The 14,147-nt window shown below is 39.9% G+C and overlaps 1 long non-coding RNA gene across 1 annotated transcript in view; it reads left to right on the top strand.

Annotated features, from left to right (window-relative positions):
- The window catches only part of LOC140512775 (uncharacterized), a 95,272-nt gene extending 90,233 nt beyond the window's left edge, over positions 1–5,039 (top strand). The window contains exon 4 of the long non-coding RNA XR_011969908.1: positions 4,040–5,039. This is a non-coding gene — a long non-coding RNA (uncharacterized lncRNA). The remainder of the gene's footprint in view (positions 1–4,039) is intronic.
- Positions 5,040–14,147: the final 9,108 nt, after the last annotated feature.

The raw sequence follows: 14,147 nt of genomic DNA, 5'->3' as shown, positions 1-14,147 counted from the left end.
TGTTTATATTGTCTCTTCCTTCTCTTTACATCCAAAGAAGATTCTTGTGTAATTGAGGGTATTGGAGTTCTTGCCCAGAGGTCCCTACTCCTGGGGAGGATCAGGTAGAATGAATTTAATCAATCAAGTGTTTCTTAAACCCTTACTATGTGCTAGGTAGACTTTGCTAGGCTCAGGGGACACAAAGAAAGGCAAAAATAATAAAAAGTCCCATATTCAGAATTGAAGGAAGGTAACCTTAGAGGGAAAGGCTCAAGTGAAGGTGAGGCTGGAGAGGTGGTAGAAAGGCCTCTTGTGGAAGGTGGGTGTTTGAGCTGAGTCTGGAAGAAAGTTAGGGACATCAGGAAGAAGTGAGAAAGGAGAGCACTCTGGTCAGGGAGACAACCAATGCAAAGGACTGGAGATGGGAGATAATCAAGAGCATCAGAACTGTAGAGTGCATGGAAAAGTATAAAACATAAGATTGGAAAGGTGGAAAGGGGCCAAGTTGTGAAGAGTCTTCAGTCTTAATCAAAGAACTTTACATCTGGTCCTAGAAGTAATAAAGAGACTTTGGGGTTCGTTGTACAGGGGTGACATACTTGAATGTATGCTTTAGGAAAATCACTTTGGCAATTATGTGGAGGATGGATTGGAGTGGGGAGTCTTGAGGCAGACAAAACAATTAGAAGGCTTTTGCAGTAGACCAGATAAAAGGTCATGATGCCCTGAATTAGAGTGGTGCTTGTGTAAGTAGAGAGAAGAGGTCATATGTGCAGGTAGAAACAAAAAGATTTAGCCACTGATTGGATATATGGGGCAGGTAACAGTGAGGAGCTGAGGGTGATGCTAAGTTTGTAAATATGGATGAATGGAAGGATGATGGTAGCCTCAAAAATAAAAGGGAGTTTCAAAAGAGAAGATGGTTCAGGAGGATATAGAATGAGTTCTCTTTTGCACGTGTGTTTGTGATACCTACTGGCCATCCAATTTGAAATGCCCAATATGTACTTGGAGATGTGGGATTGGAGGTCAGAAGAGAGGTTAGGACTGGATTTATAAATATGGGTATCAGTAGCATAGAGGTTGTAACTAAACTCATGGCTGTTGTTTGTCCATCATTCAGGAAGGTGATGTCATGACTTGCAAGTGAATTGGATTGCCGGGCTGTGCAAAGTCACCAGCCTCACTCTCTCCTCCAGAGACATCTGGATACGTAGATATAGATTAGGATGACTGGAGATGGCCCCAGATGCATTGAGAACCTTGGACTTTTTTAAGCAAAGGTCTTTCCAAGGTCTCAGTTTGACTGAGGCAATGCCCATTCATTGATTAAGACTAGGTGAGAAATAAAGCAAAGAATGGCCTCTTTTACCTAGTCAAAAACCAAAACCAAAACAAAATCAATCTGGGAGGGGAAGACATGCAGGGTTTCTGGCCAAAACAAAAACAACAATTGTTATTTACACTCACACTGAGCCATCAGAGTCCAAACAATGACCAAGTGAGACTTGGGCTGGGATCTTTTGTTGGTCGGTCAATGAGAGCCAGAGTGATATGGGTTTAAGACATGGTCCATAAAAAAGAAATCTAGCCCATAAATCCCAACATATCTTGCTAGGTTTTAGCAATCAAAATTTATATTCCTTTGGGCAAAGCACCCACACGTAAAGGTATGATTCCCCACATCAACAAAGGAACAGGAAGGAGCGAAGGAAGGAAGGAAGGAAGGAAGGAAGGAAGGAAGGAAGGAAGGAAGGAAGGAAGGAAGAAGCTACATTGCCTAACTGGAACTAGTTAGCTGGGTCTACAGGGGGGCAGCTACTACTACCCACAGGTTGTTGCTTGTCCATCATTATTGAAAAGGTCCATGACCTCAAAAGGAGATGTCATGACTTACAAGTAAATTATGTGCAAGTATGGGAGGTCTGTGCAAAGTCACTATTTTCACTCTCTCCTCCAGAACTATCTAGATCCAGTGGCAAGATATAGATAAGGATGACTGGAGATTAAACCCACAAGATCTGATGAAACCAAGTGAGATGATATAGAGGGAAAAGAAGGTCCCGGAAAAGGCCTTACAAAACATTCACAGTTGGGGTGTGTGTGTGTGTGTGTGTGTGTGTGTGTGTGTGTGTGTGTGTGTGTGTGTGTGTGTGTGTGTGTGTGTGTGTGTATGTGAGAGAGAGAGAGAGACAGAGAGAGAGCGATAGAGAGAGACAGAAGAGGGGAGGAAGATATAGCAAAAGCTATTGAAGAGAAACAGTTAGATATTGGGCAAGAACCAAGAGAGGGCATTGTCAAGAAATCAAGTATGAATAACTTTTTTTAGGAATTTAGCAGATATAATGGAGGTTTGGCACATGCCTAGATAGTATTATCCTCATGGAAGATGCTAGGGGATCTACAAACTATAGGATGATAGTTTGAGAGAACAATAGGATCATGTGAGGGTTTTTTTAAGGATAAGGAGATGTGTATGTAATATATGTATGTAAGATAAAAGATTAGAGAAAATTGGGATGATGATGTGGGCAATTTTTTGGAGGAGAAAGGAGAAAATGCAATCATGAGTGCATGTGGAGAGACTTTGGCCAGAAGAGAGGCTACTTCTTCAGAGACTACTGTGAAAGAGAAGATAGTAAGGGATGATACAGAGATGTGAGATAAGAAAAGGAGAGAAGAGGAAACTCTTGGCCGATGGCCTCATTTTTTTTCACTGAAGTATGGTAATCATGATTTCATTCTTATTTATCTTTATATCGCCCCTACCAACTGGCAAAGTGCACAGCCACTTTTGCGCAACGTGTTGCACAAAACAGATATTGACTATTGAATTTAATTGAAAAGAAATAGACACTTATTATTTCTCAATTTATATGCTTGTAAAAATCAAGTATTCATTTTACATGTCACAAAACTAGGTTTAATTCCTTTGCTTATGTTTTCCATAATTCTATTCATTGAGAGATAGAATGTGTAGTGGAGGGGACACTGGACTAACAGTCAGATGATCCGAGTTCTAGTTCTGGTTCTGTGTCCATCTGGTCAAATTGCATCACTCTCTGAGTTTCAATTTCCTCATTTGTGAAGTGGGGGTTATAATCACTCCCTTTCTTTATAAAGTTGTCATGAGAATTAAATGAGATAATGAATGTGAGAATGATTTCCAGAGTATCATGGTCTGTTTGGCAAGTACAAGCACTCAGGCCATTCCTTCTTCTAGGAATGAATGCACTTCTGGAACCCTCTTCACTAGAAGTGATCACTTTTTCTTCTGAACTATCACTTTACTAATACCACATGTGGTCAGACCAGTGTCTTCATGATCCTGACTCAGTTTCCTTTCTTCATGAAACCTGATTGGCCCCCAGTTGGGTTCCCTAATGCAATTTCCTGGTCTGGGGTTATCAAAGGTCTCAACCTCATGTAATTGCTGCTTCTCAGACTTGGTGGGTATCTCAGACCATGCAAGTTGAGATATTCTGATGGCTGACTCATCAGAGGTGTTCCCATATGGAGACAAGGGTGGCCACATGCAGAGAAACTAAGAGACTCCATAAAGTAAACCTCCCCATCTGTTAAATGTCAAGGGCTTATGAGTGTTCATTTTATCCTGGGATTGAACTGGAAATAAACGGTGCTAGTCTTAAAGCTGTGTCTATGACACCACTTATATGGCACTTTCCACTACTTTTTTTTTATCTGTGTGAAATGGATGGAATGTGCTCAGATTTGCCCTGCCTGAAGAACGTTCAGATATTCTCTGCCTCATTCTGATCCAGCATGGTGAACTTTTGAAAGCTTGTTCCCAGCCATGGGATTGATAACAGGACTGAATGACTTCTAATTGACAAAGGAGCAAGAACGGTGACTCAGGAGTGACCAAGGCAGAACTGAAAATGTGTACCAAAGGGATGGCTTGTTCATCTCTCAGTTTCTTTTTTTTCTGGTTGTAAGGTAAGTACTGCTTTGATCTTCCTGGTATGTTTGGAGCATCTGGCCATATCCCCCATGTGCTATCTCTGTTTATTTTGTATTTATTCTTTCCTGATCTTAGGTGAGTGAATATTCCAAGATGGAGGTGCCCACCCAATCTTGTGAGTTCTGGAATTCCAGAGGTCCTACTGCTGACTAGAGACCAGGCTAATGGACCAGAAGTGGTAGACTGCATAGAAAGTTTCTGAAGACTGATGTTTCACCAATTACCAGAGGCAGTAGCAGTGGCTGCTGGAGTTATAGAGGCTGACCACAGAGGAAATACCTTCAGAGTATATGGAAAGACAGCTACCTGAAGACAGAGATAGCTTCAGAGAGTAAGACCCTTTATGGAAGAGAGAAGTGCCAGCTATGAACTCTAAAAAGGTGTTATCCTCTGGATCCCAGAAAAGAACCACATTTTAGGGAAACTGCATGAATACTCCCTAAAAGGAGAAAAGGCCTTCCAGGAACAAAAGTTGAAAGTTACTTCCTGGAGGACGTGAGTGCTTTCCTGCCTTTGTGTGTGCCACACAAAGAGAGATCTTAGAGACCTTATGTGTGAAAAGGGGGAGCATGCCTCCAATTTGGGAAGGGTGCTTTGGAAAAACTGATTTTAACATACTTGCTTAGTAAATGACATTTGCTAGAAGTTTGATGAGGCTACTTCAATGGAAGGCACAATTTTGGGGAGTGATGAGCAATAGTACTAGCCCTTCAGGGTCATCCCCTAGATACTTGAAGGAGTAGTAATTAGGCATTCTCCAGGGACCCAACTGCTAGTAGAGTTGGGAATATATCCTAGGAATAGGCTATTGTTTACGTGTCTTACCTCCTGCATTGAATTACAAATGAATTGAAGACAAAAACCGTGTCCTATCTATCTTTGTATCCTTCACAGAGCCTCCTACAGTGCATTCTGCATCATCAACATTTAGCAAATAGACATTTAACCAATAAATCAACAAGCATTTATTAAGCACTGATTGGATGAACAAATGGTTTTAAGTACAGGGACAGTCTAAAATGTTCAGCTAAAACATTAAAATGGCTATCATTTAAATATAAATTTTCTCAAATAAGCCATCTACAATTTAATCAGAAGAAAGAAAACTTGAAGGTAAAGACTGCTTTCCCAGTAGCTCTTTTAAAGATAAGTAGGAAAAGATCAAAATTAAAAGTTGTGTTTTGTTTTTTCCTTGACAATCCACATTTTGAAATCCAACAATGTAAGAGTCTAGAAATCAGCCATCTCTCAAGAAAAAAGTCTTATTGTAGAATAAATTTTATAATGTTTTTTACTAGATGGTTGCTAGAATTCAGTGACAGCAGACCTAATAGATTATATTTGTTGTTTTTCAAGTTCTATCACTGACTAATTAGATCCAAGCCGTAACCTTTAGATGACTCAACTTTTGTTCTATATGATTAAGACTTTCTATGTCCTACAGAGAAATGTCTAATAAGGAAACTTCCAAAAAGTAATTCCATTTTCTCATATGAAAATGAGGGCGTTGTATGATGATCAACTCTAAGATTCCTTCTAACTCTAAATCTATGATCTTGATATCTAAGGCACCTGGTAATAAAGATTAAATATAAGACTATTCTGACATTTGCTGTCACATTACAAGTTTGAGTTTACTAGGCTAGAATTCATAAAACTTCTTTGTTCTTTCTAGGAGTTTGGCTTAAGTTTAGGGTTATTGACTGTTATGTCAGAAGTGGTTTTGGTTATGCCCTCCTGATAGAAACAGCTAGACTTTCCATGAGTGTGGTTTGTTGATGGAAGGAAGAAATCAACAGGCATACCTTAAACTCATCATGTCCAAAACTGAACTTGTCATCCTTTCCCTTAACCTTTCCCTTCTTCTTAACTTCCTTATTATTGTTGAGGGTCACCCAGGCTCAAAACCTCGGTGTCATCCTCAACTCTTCCATTTCTTTCACCTTCCATTTCCAATTTGTTGCCAAAGCTTGTCAATTTGACCTTCATAATATCTCTAACATACACTCCCTTTTTTCACTAATACTGGCACTTCTGTGGCACAAGCCCTCATCACCTCATGCCTGGCCTATTATCATAGCCTACTGGTTGGTCTCACTGACACAACTCTCCACCTCCAGTCTATCCTTTCTTCAGCCATCAAAGTAGTGATATTACTAAAATGTAGGTCTAACCATGTCATCTAACCCTCACCCTTGCTAACCTACACCAGTAAATTCCAGTGACTCCCCATCACCTTCAGGATGAAATCTAAAATCTTGTGTTTGTCATTCAAAGCACTTCAATATTCTGTCCTTCCCCACCTCTCCCATATTTCCAATCTTCTTGTACCTTATTGCCATCCATTCTACTCTCTTATCCGGTGCCATTGGTCTCCTTGCTTTTCCTCAAATAAGACATTCCATCTCCAGACTCTAGAAATTGTTAAACTTTCCCCTTTGCTTGGAATGTTCTCCCTTCACATCTCTACTTCCTAGCTTCCTTGGCTTCTTTCAAGCCCCAGCTAAAATCTCATCTTCTTAATCCCTCAATTCTAGTGCCTTCCTTCTGATTATTATCAATTTATCCTACCTCTAGCTTGTTTGTACATAGTTGTTTCCATATTGTCTTCTTCATTAAGCTGTGAGTTTCTTGAGAGCAGGGATCATCTTTTGCTTTTCCTTATATCCACAGCACTTAACCCAGTGCCTATCACAAAGTAGGTTCTTAACAAATGTTTGTTGACTGATGGATATTTATTAGGCATTAACAAAGGGCTGCTATCAGTAGATAGAGAATTGGACCTGGAATCTAGAAAGCTCATTTTCACAAGTTCAAATCTGATCCTAAACATTTACTGTGTGACCCTGAGCAAGTCACTTAAGCCTGTTTGCTTCAGTTCCTCGTTTGCAGAGCTAGAGCTATAGAAGGAAGTGGCAAACCACTCCAGATCTTTGCCACAAAAACCCCAAGTGGGTTCACGAAAAGTTGTTCAATCTTTTGAACAAGCAACAATAGTGTTCCAGGTACTGTACTTGATGTTAAGAACACAAATACAGGCCAAAAAAAAGCTAATCTCTTCTTTCAAGAGGACAAAAAAGGTAAGGAGATAGGAATGACGGTATGAATGGCCTAGACCTTCCTTAAAATGGAGGTACTGGGAGAATCTAATCCTTTAGAAGTAGGGGCAGAGGGATCTTCCAGGGATGGAAGACAGATACATCATAGCAGAGAAAGAAGGTTAAGCAAAACCAACAAGAGGGACCTTGTCTGCCAGTTTAGGCAACATTCCACATTTATTGAACCATATATCTCTGTTGAGGAAAGGGAAACACCTTTCATCATCTATTCTCCAGAACTAGGATATTAAATTAATCAGTTTGCCTATGCCATTTATTAAGCAGTCATAGTATAATGGAAAAAAAAAACATAGCCTCTAAAGTCAGAGAACCTGGGTTTAAATCTGAGCTGCTCTGCCACTTGCTGATTGAAATCCAAAAAGATGAAGTGATTTAAATGCTCAGGTTCAGACTGGCCAGTTTCCTCTACTGCAAAGTGAAGAGGGAACAGGGAGTAGGGGTGGAGTATTGGACTAGTATTGAGTCTAGAATTTTTGTGTTAGATAACTGGTCTCACTGACACTAATCTCTCCTCTCTCTAATCTGTCCTTCATTGGGCTGTCAGAGTAATTATCCTAAAGTACAGGTTTGCCCATATAATATACACACATTCCACCTCCAATAAATTCTAATGATTTCCTATCACCTTTAAGATCAAATGTATAATGTTCTGTTTGATGTTCAAAGCTGAGTTAGAACAAGTTAATACAAGTTAGAAAGAATAGGAGAACCTAAAAGTTTAAGAAGCACCTTCCCCTCTCCTCTCCCCTCCACTCTCCTTCCTTCTCTTTCCTTCTCCTCTCCTCCTCCCCCTTCTCCTTCCCTCCCCTCCCAATTTCTCTCTCTCTCAAGTTCTTTGATGAATCTGTGATTTCATTGTGTAGCAACACCCCTTACCAATGCAAACTGGCAAAAGCTTATCTCTAATTTATATACTTTGAGTTACCTGTGAACCCTGAAAGAGTAAGGGACATGCATATAGTCACACACCTACTCTGTGTCAATGGCAAGGCAGGTCTTAAACCCAAGTCTACCTGATTCCAAAGTCCTTTAGCCTGTTTCTCTATGTGCTAATACATATATTGAGAGAATATAAAAGTAACCTACACTGGTTGCTTTTCATCTAGATAGTGAGATCTTGATTAAAGGGTATTATCAAAGGAGAAAAGTCTGGAATGATCCCATATTTTGGGATCTTTGAGATCTGCTTACAGAGAAAAGGCACAGCTCATGCCAAATCGGTTGGAAAGGACTGAAGAAGGGCAGGAATAAACTCTCAGGAATCCCTTCATCAAAAGTTTCACTTATACTACATGTATTTTGTATGTATACAGTTGTTTTCATGTCTCTTCCATTAGAATATGAGCTCCAGAAGAGCATCCTCAGTGGTTAGCAAAGACCCAAGAATAGGGGTGGGAAACCTACCACCTCAAGGTCATAGGTGACCCTCTAGGTCCTCATCTTGACCCTTTGACTGAATCCAAACTTTACAGAGCAAATCCCCTTAATAAAAGGATTTGTTCCGTAAAACTTAGACTCCATCAAAAGGCTACACTCAGGGACCTAGAATGTGGCCTTAAGGCAACAGTTTCCCCACCCTAGGCCTAGAACATGAAAAGTACTTAATAAATGTTATTTGACTGACTGCCTGTTTCCTCTTGGGTGAGAAAATAAGACAGTTTGGGAAGAACGTACATCTAAGTTTAAATGGCTGACTGAATTTTGTTTTTCTCGTCTATAAGATGGAGGTAACAATATCAGTGCTATCCACTTCCTGGGCTGTTATGAGGAAAGTTATGCGAATTGTAAAATGCTACTAAGTAAGAACTACTGTTAGGTTTTGGTACAGGCTATATGGAAGTTGTCAGAAGTATGGCATAGACACATAATTGTGTGATTATAGAACATCCACACATTGCCAGCTGTATATTGAAATATCTCCCCAGAGTATTACTAATAATATCTTACATTTATGTAGCATTTTACTGTTTACAAAGTGATTTTCTGACAACATCTATTTGCATTGTACAGATAAGAAAACCAGTACTAAAAAAGAGAAAATGACTTGCTCCAGGTCACACAGCTAGTAAATGTAAGAGCTGAGAATCAGAACAGACTATTAAATCCAATGCTCTTTCTACTGAACTACATGTAGAAGAATTGGTCAGATATTGTCACTGTAATTCAGCATCTTTACACCATATGTACACACCCTCCACCTATTCTCCTGATGAATTTCATAGTTATATTTAGAAAAATATGTTGTATTTAGATATTAGATGAGAGGTGAAGAAAATAATACATATCTTCATAGAAGTAAAAGGATGACATCTCTGCTCCCAGAAGAAAAACCAGATCGGGTAAATAAACCTGAGTAATTTTTGAGATATTTTCTGTCATAGATATAGAAATAGAAACTGATTATTTTTTCCTAGGCATTGGAATTGCAGTTGGTAAGTACAACCTGGTGATTTGTAGTGCCCACTAATAGGCATATAGAACCTTATCAATGGAAATTCCTTGTACACTAAGAATTGAGAGTTGCAGGAATAATATATGTGACCACTAATCATGCCTTTCCCATTTTCAGAAAATGTATTTTTGTTATAATAAATAAGTATAAATCTTAACAATTGTTAATTAATACCTTTGTGTTACAAAATTAGGTCAAGATATATGATATAGAAGGATTTAAAGCCAGGTGTGATAAGTCCTTCCATTAAACTTGATTGTTATGAACTTTTTAAAAGTCTGGTATTCTTTCAGGACTAAGTGAAAGTGATTCTAACACTTCTGCCTTTGCAAATGAGAAATCTTTTGGAGCACATTTGCTTAAGACATGGTGCATCTAAGTTTCCCACCCTTTCTGAATTAAAAAGTGACTAGTCTTTACTAAGATGTTCTACGTGATCAGCGTGAAGACATCAGTATATCTCCTTAGTTGTTCTTCAACTGAACAATCAGAAAATTATGACTCAGACCACTAAGAGAACCAAAAAGTCACGGAACTTTGGGCACCATCTTAGTTCCCCATAATGATATCACACAATCTGATGAAGTTACCTATAGCAACCTAACTTCATTCATTAATGTACAACCTCTAGATAGCATTCCAGCAGTCACTTGAGTTCCATTTTCGATCCTTGGTACATTTCCTTTTTGAACATTTTGATCCCTCAAAAGTTCCAGATTCAGAGTCAGAGGATTTGTGTTCTAATCTTGCCTTTGCCTATAAAGGGCAAATGTGACTTAATATTATTATCTTCTTCAACTGCAAAAAAAAAAAAGAAAATGAGGGGCTTGGATTTAGATGATCTCTAAGGTCCCTAATAGCTCTAAGTCTAGGAATCAATATGGTAGAGAGGAATAGACACTGACTATGGAATCCGAGGACCTGGCTTAAAATGTCCTCTTTAATGCTATTGTATTGAGACTATGAACTTACTCTGCCAGAACAAGGCTAGCTACAACTCTTCTAAGGATTTTCTAATACTATAGAGTTGAACCTCAATTCTGGCAAGTTCTCCCCACTGTTCACCATCAATGATTAGAACCTTGGTTCCATTTGATCAATGAATATCAATTAGCCTTCAGAAAGAGATATTTATTGTGAAGGTATAGCAAGGACAGAAGTACAGAATTTTCCCCAAACACCCAAAGGCAAACTATGCCTTACACCATTCCAAACTTGGGAGGAGTGGGATTGGACTTAATGTAGTTTCCATTTAACATTCACTCCATTGAGTTCAATTCCAAATATGGCATGACCAATGTTTGTTGAAGTCTATATCATTACTACCGCCAGACTGGGTCAAGCAAGTCTCTCAAGTCACCCCTCCTTATTATCTGGCTTTTATCAAATCCCAGTATGGTGGTTTCCAGTTCCCAGACTTTTGGTAGCTCACACTCCTTTCAGGGCTCAGAAGGTTACTGCCATCTCCAGCCTCCTTCATCTAAAACAGGAAATGGCAACTGCAAAGAAGCAAAGAACAAAGGTCTTTGTTGTTCACAGATCTAAGGCCTCTCTCCATCCAGAGAATGATAGCATGTCTTTTTTTTCTCCCTATGTACTGCCAGAGATTAAAATAACAAAAAGCAACACCTTCACTTGGATTGGTTAGTGCCTTTATAATGCTTGCCTTCCTGAAGCCCCCTTCATCTGTTTAAAAGGGGGAAAAGCCGTTAGACTAGATGACTTTTAAGATCACTTCTAGCTATAGCTGAACATCTCAGATTCTCTAATGATCCTTTGATCTTGGGGCAGGCAGTATCTCTCCTCCATGTTTCTCTGCCTGTAGTATTTCTGAGCTCACAGCAGATGGCAGCCAGCCTCTATTCCCATTTTCAGTCCTTCCTCTATCACCCTCTGTGGAACTCCCCAGCATCCCTATGTTAGTAGTGCTCATCAGCCAGAGGTGACTCAGTGTCTCAGTCAGATCTCATCCATCAACATTTTCCTGGAGAGACAGGGAGAATATCTTCAAGGTTACTTTTGTATCTTCATGGAACACATGAACTCCCTTCTTTCAGCTCCAACACAGAACTGATAAAAGAACCTCCTATAGGTTCTCTTTATGCCATAATTCTGCAGGCATTCATCTTCAAGAATAACTTGAACCTGTGTGCCCACAAGGTCCTCCTCAGTCAACTACATGGGCTTGTTGCCTCTTCCCAAACACCACCCAGTCTTTCTATGACAATTGAGTTGGGAGGCTAAGGAGAGCCAGTTCCAAGGTTTCTTTAGTTACTTGGCATGGGAGAATGGATGGAGAAAACCAAGGATAATCTCTGTATTTATAAATCCTTCTTGTTACACAGAGTATGGTTCCTACATTTAAGGAACTCTCAGTATACTCGAGGAAACAAGAACTATGAAAATGAGGAGATTGGACCCAGGTACCTCAGTCCCTTTCATTTGTAAATCCATGATCCTATGAGAAATAAACTCATAAAAAGTAACAGTACTTTAAAAGCTTACATATGGTATCAGGAAGATCCAAGTTTAAATCCATCCTCCGATACTTACTGTCTTTGTGACCCTGGTTGTTGTTCAGTCATGTCCGACTCTTTATGACCCCATGGACCACAGCATGCCAGGTCTTTTTATCCTTCACTATCTTCCAAAGTTTGACCAGGTTCATGCTCATTTCTTTCATGACACTATCTATCCACTGCATCCTCTGCCATCACCTTTTCCTGTTGCCTTCATTCTTGCACATCAGGATCTTTTCCAATGAGTTGTCTTCTCATTATGTGGCCAAATTATTTAAGCTTCAACTTCAGTATCTGATCTTCCAGCAAATAGCCTGAATTAATTTCTTTAAGTATTGATTAAATTGATCTCCTTGTTGTCCCAGTGATCCTCAAAAATTTTCTCCAGCACCACAATTCAAAAGCAGCAGTTCCATGACACTCAGTTTTCCTTGTAGTCCAACTCTCTCTACTGAAAAAACCATAGCTTTGACTATACAGGTATTTATTGGCAAGGTGATATCTCTGCACATAGTAGGTGGTATATAAATGTTTATTCTTTTCTCTTCCCTTACTTTGGGCCAACCACTATACTAAATGTTGGGGATGCAAATAGAAGAAATACAGTCCCTATCTTGGAACAACTTATATTCTAATGGAAGAAGACAGAACATAAGGGGAGTGGAAAAGGGGTAAGGTAAGGAGGAGGGTGCAATGATAAAGCAGATGTACTTTTAATATCTCTTTCACTGACAAAATAATACCTGTGTCTGACTTTAAACCATTTGACAGTGACAAGGATTTTAGTGTTGAGTACTTACAATTTTGGTGTCTCCAGTGATTGCTGAGGATGCGGGGGTCAATTTCCAGGTTGCATATTCACAAAGTTTGCTTCCTGAGAAGAGAGCTGCAGGAAATGGTTTGGAAACAAGGATCCACGATCTGGAGCCCACTGGCATCCTCAGGGCTTTTGAGCTTAGAAGCATGTTGGCAGCAATTGGTCAGTGGTTAATTCTGGTGGTGGCAAAATAGACAGGCCTTTTCTTCACAGGAATCGCTCCCTTCAGCGATGACTGTGGGGAACAGACTGGAAGCATTGCAGGTGGCCTGGGGAATGCTTTTATTCATTCCCAGTGACCTTGGGCCTGTGGTCCTGTGAAGTGCTTCATTCAAATTTCATTGGGCACTGAGGTAGTTAAGGAGGGGGCAGTGGTTTCGGGCACCAGGCACTTCCTGCCAGCTTTCTCTCAAGATGTATTGCCTCTTCATCTAGACTGGCTTGCCTGCCCTGAAGGTAGCAGTGGGCTGGCAGTTGGTGGGAATAGTTGGCCCCTTTTTCCAGCTGCTTTCCAGGATGATGGTTGCAGGGGTTGGGCTGGAAGCAGGACCAGGGATTTAGGGAGCACTGACATTCCTGGTGCTATTGAACTTATCAAGCAATCGGTGGCTTTTGGTCAATGCTTAGTGCTGAATATCAGATTCAAGAAAGAACTGAGCTTTTGACCAAAGGTATTTGGAAGAATGGTAGTGGGCAAATCATCAGGAGAAGATGAAGATTTCAGTTTTAGACAGGCTAAGTTTGGATGACCATAGGATCATAAATTTAGAATTGAAAAGGGTCCTTAAAGACTTTTGAGTCCCACTATCTCATTTTACAGATAAAGAAACCTAGGTGTAGAGAAGTTAAGGGACTTGCCTAGGGTCACACCACCAAGTATGTGAGGTGGGATTTTAACCCAGGTCTATCTGACTCAAGTTCAGTGCTCTATCCACTTGTCTATGCTACCTTAGTGATGACAAGGGTTGGTTGGATTTGTGGTCTGAACAGCACTGATACTTATTTACTTGCCTGGTGATAGGTAATTTACCTAACTTTTCTCAGTTTTCTCATCTATAAAATGAATATTTCAAGGATCTGCAATTTTTGTTGGAGATAAAAATCTTCACTGACAGACTGACCTAGAAGGAGAAGGGAAAGGGAGGAGGTAATAAGCATTTATTAAGTATCTATGTGCCAGGCACTGTGCTAAGGACTTTATAAGCATCTCATTTGATCCTCACAACAACCCTGAAGGGTAGGTGCTGCTATTATCCCCATTTTACAGTTGAAGAAA

This window comes from Notamacropus eugenii, chromosome 6 (genome assembly GCF_028372415.1).
Source record: "Notamacropus eugenii isolate mMacEug1 chromosome 6, mMacEug1.pri_v2, whole genome shotgun sequence".
Classification (NCBI taxonomy): Eukaryota; Metazoa; Chordata; class Mammalia; order Diprotodontia; family Macropodidae; genus Notamacropus; species Notamacropus eugenii.
This window is presented reverse-complemented; position numbering and strand designations above follow the sequence as displayed.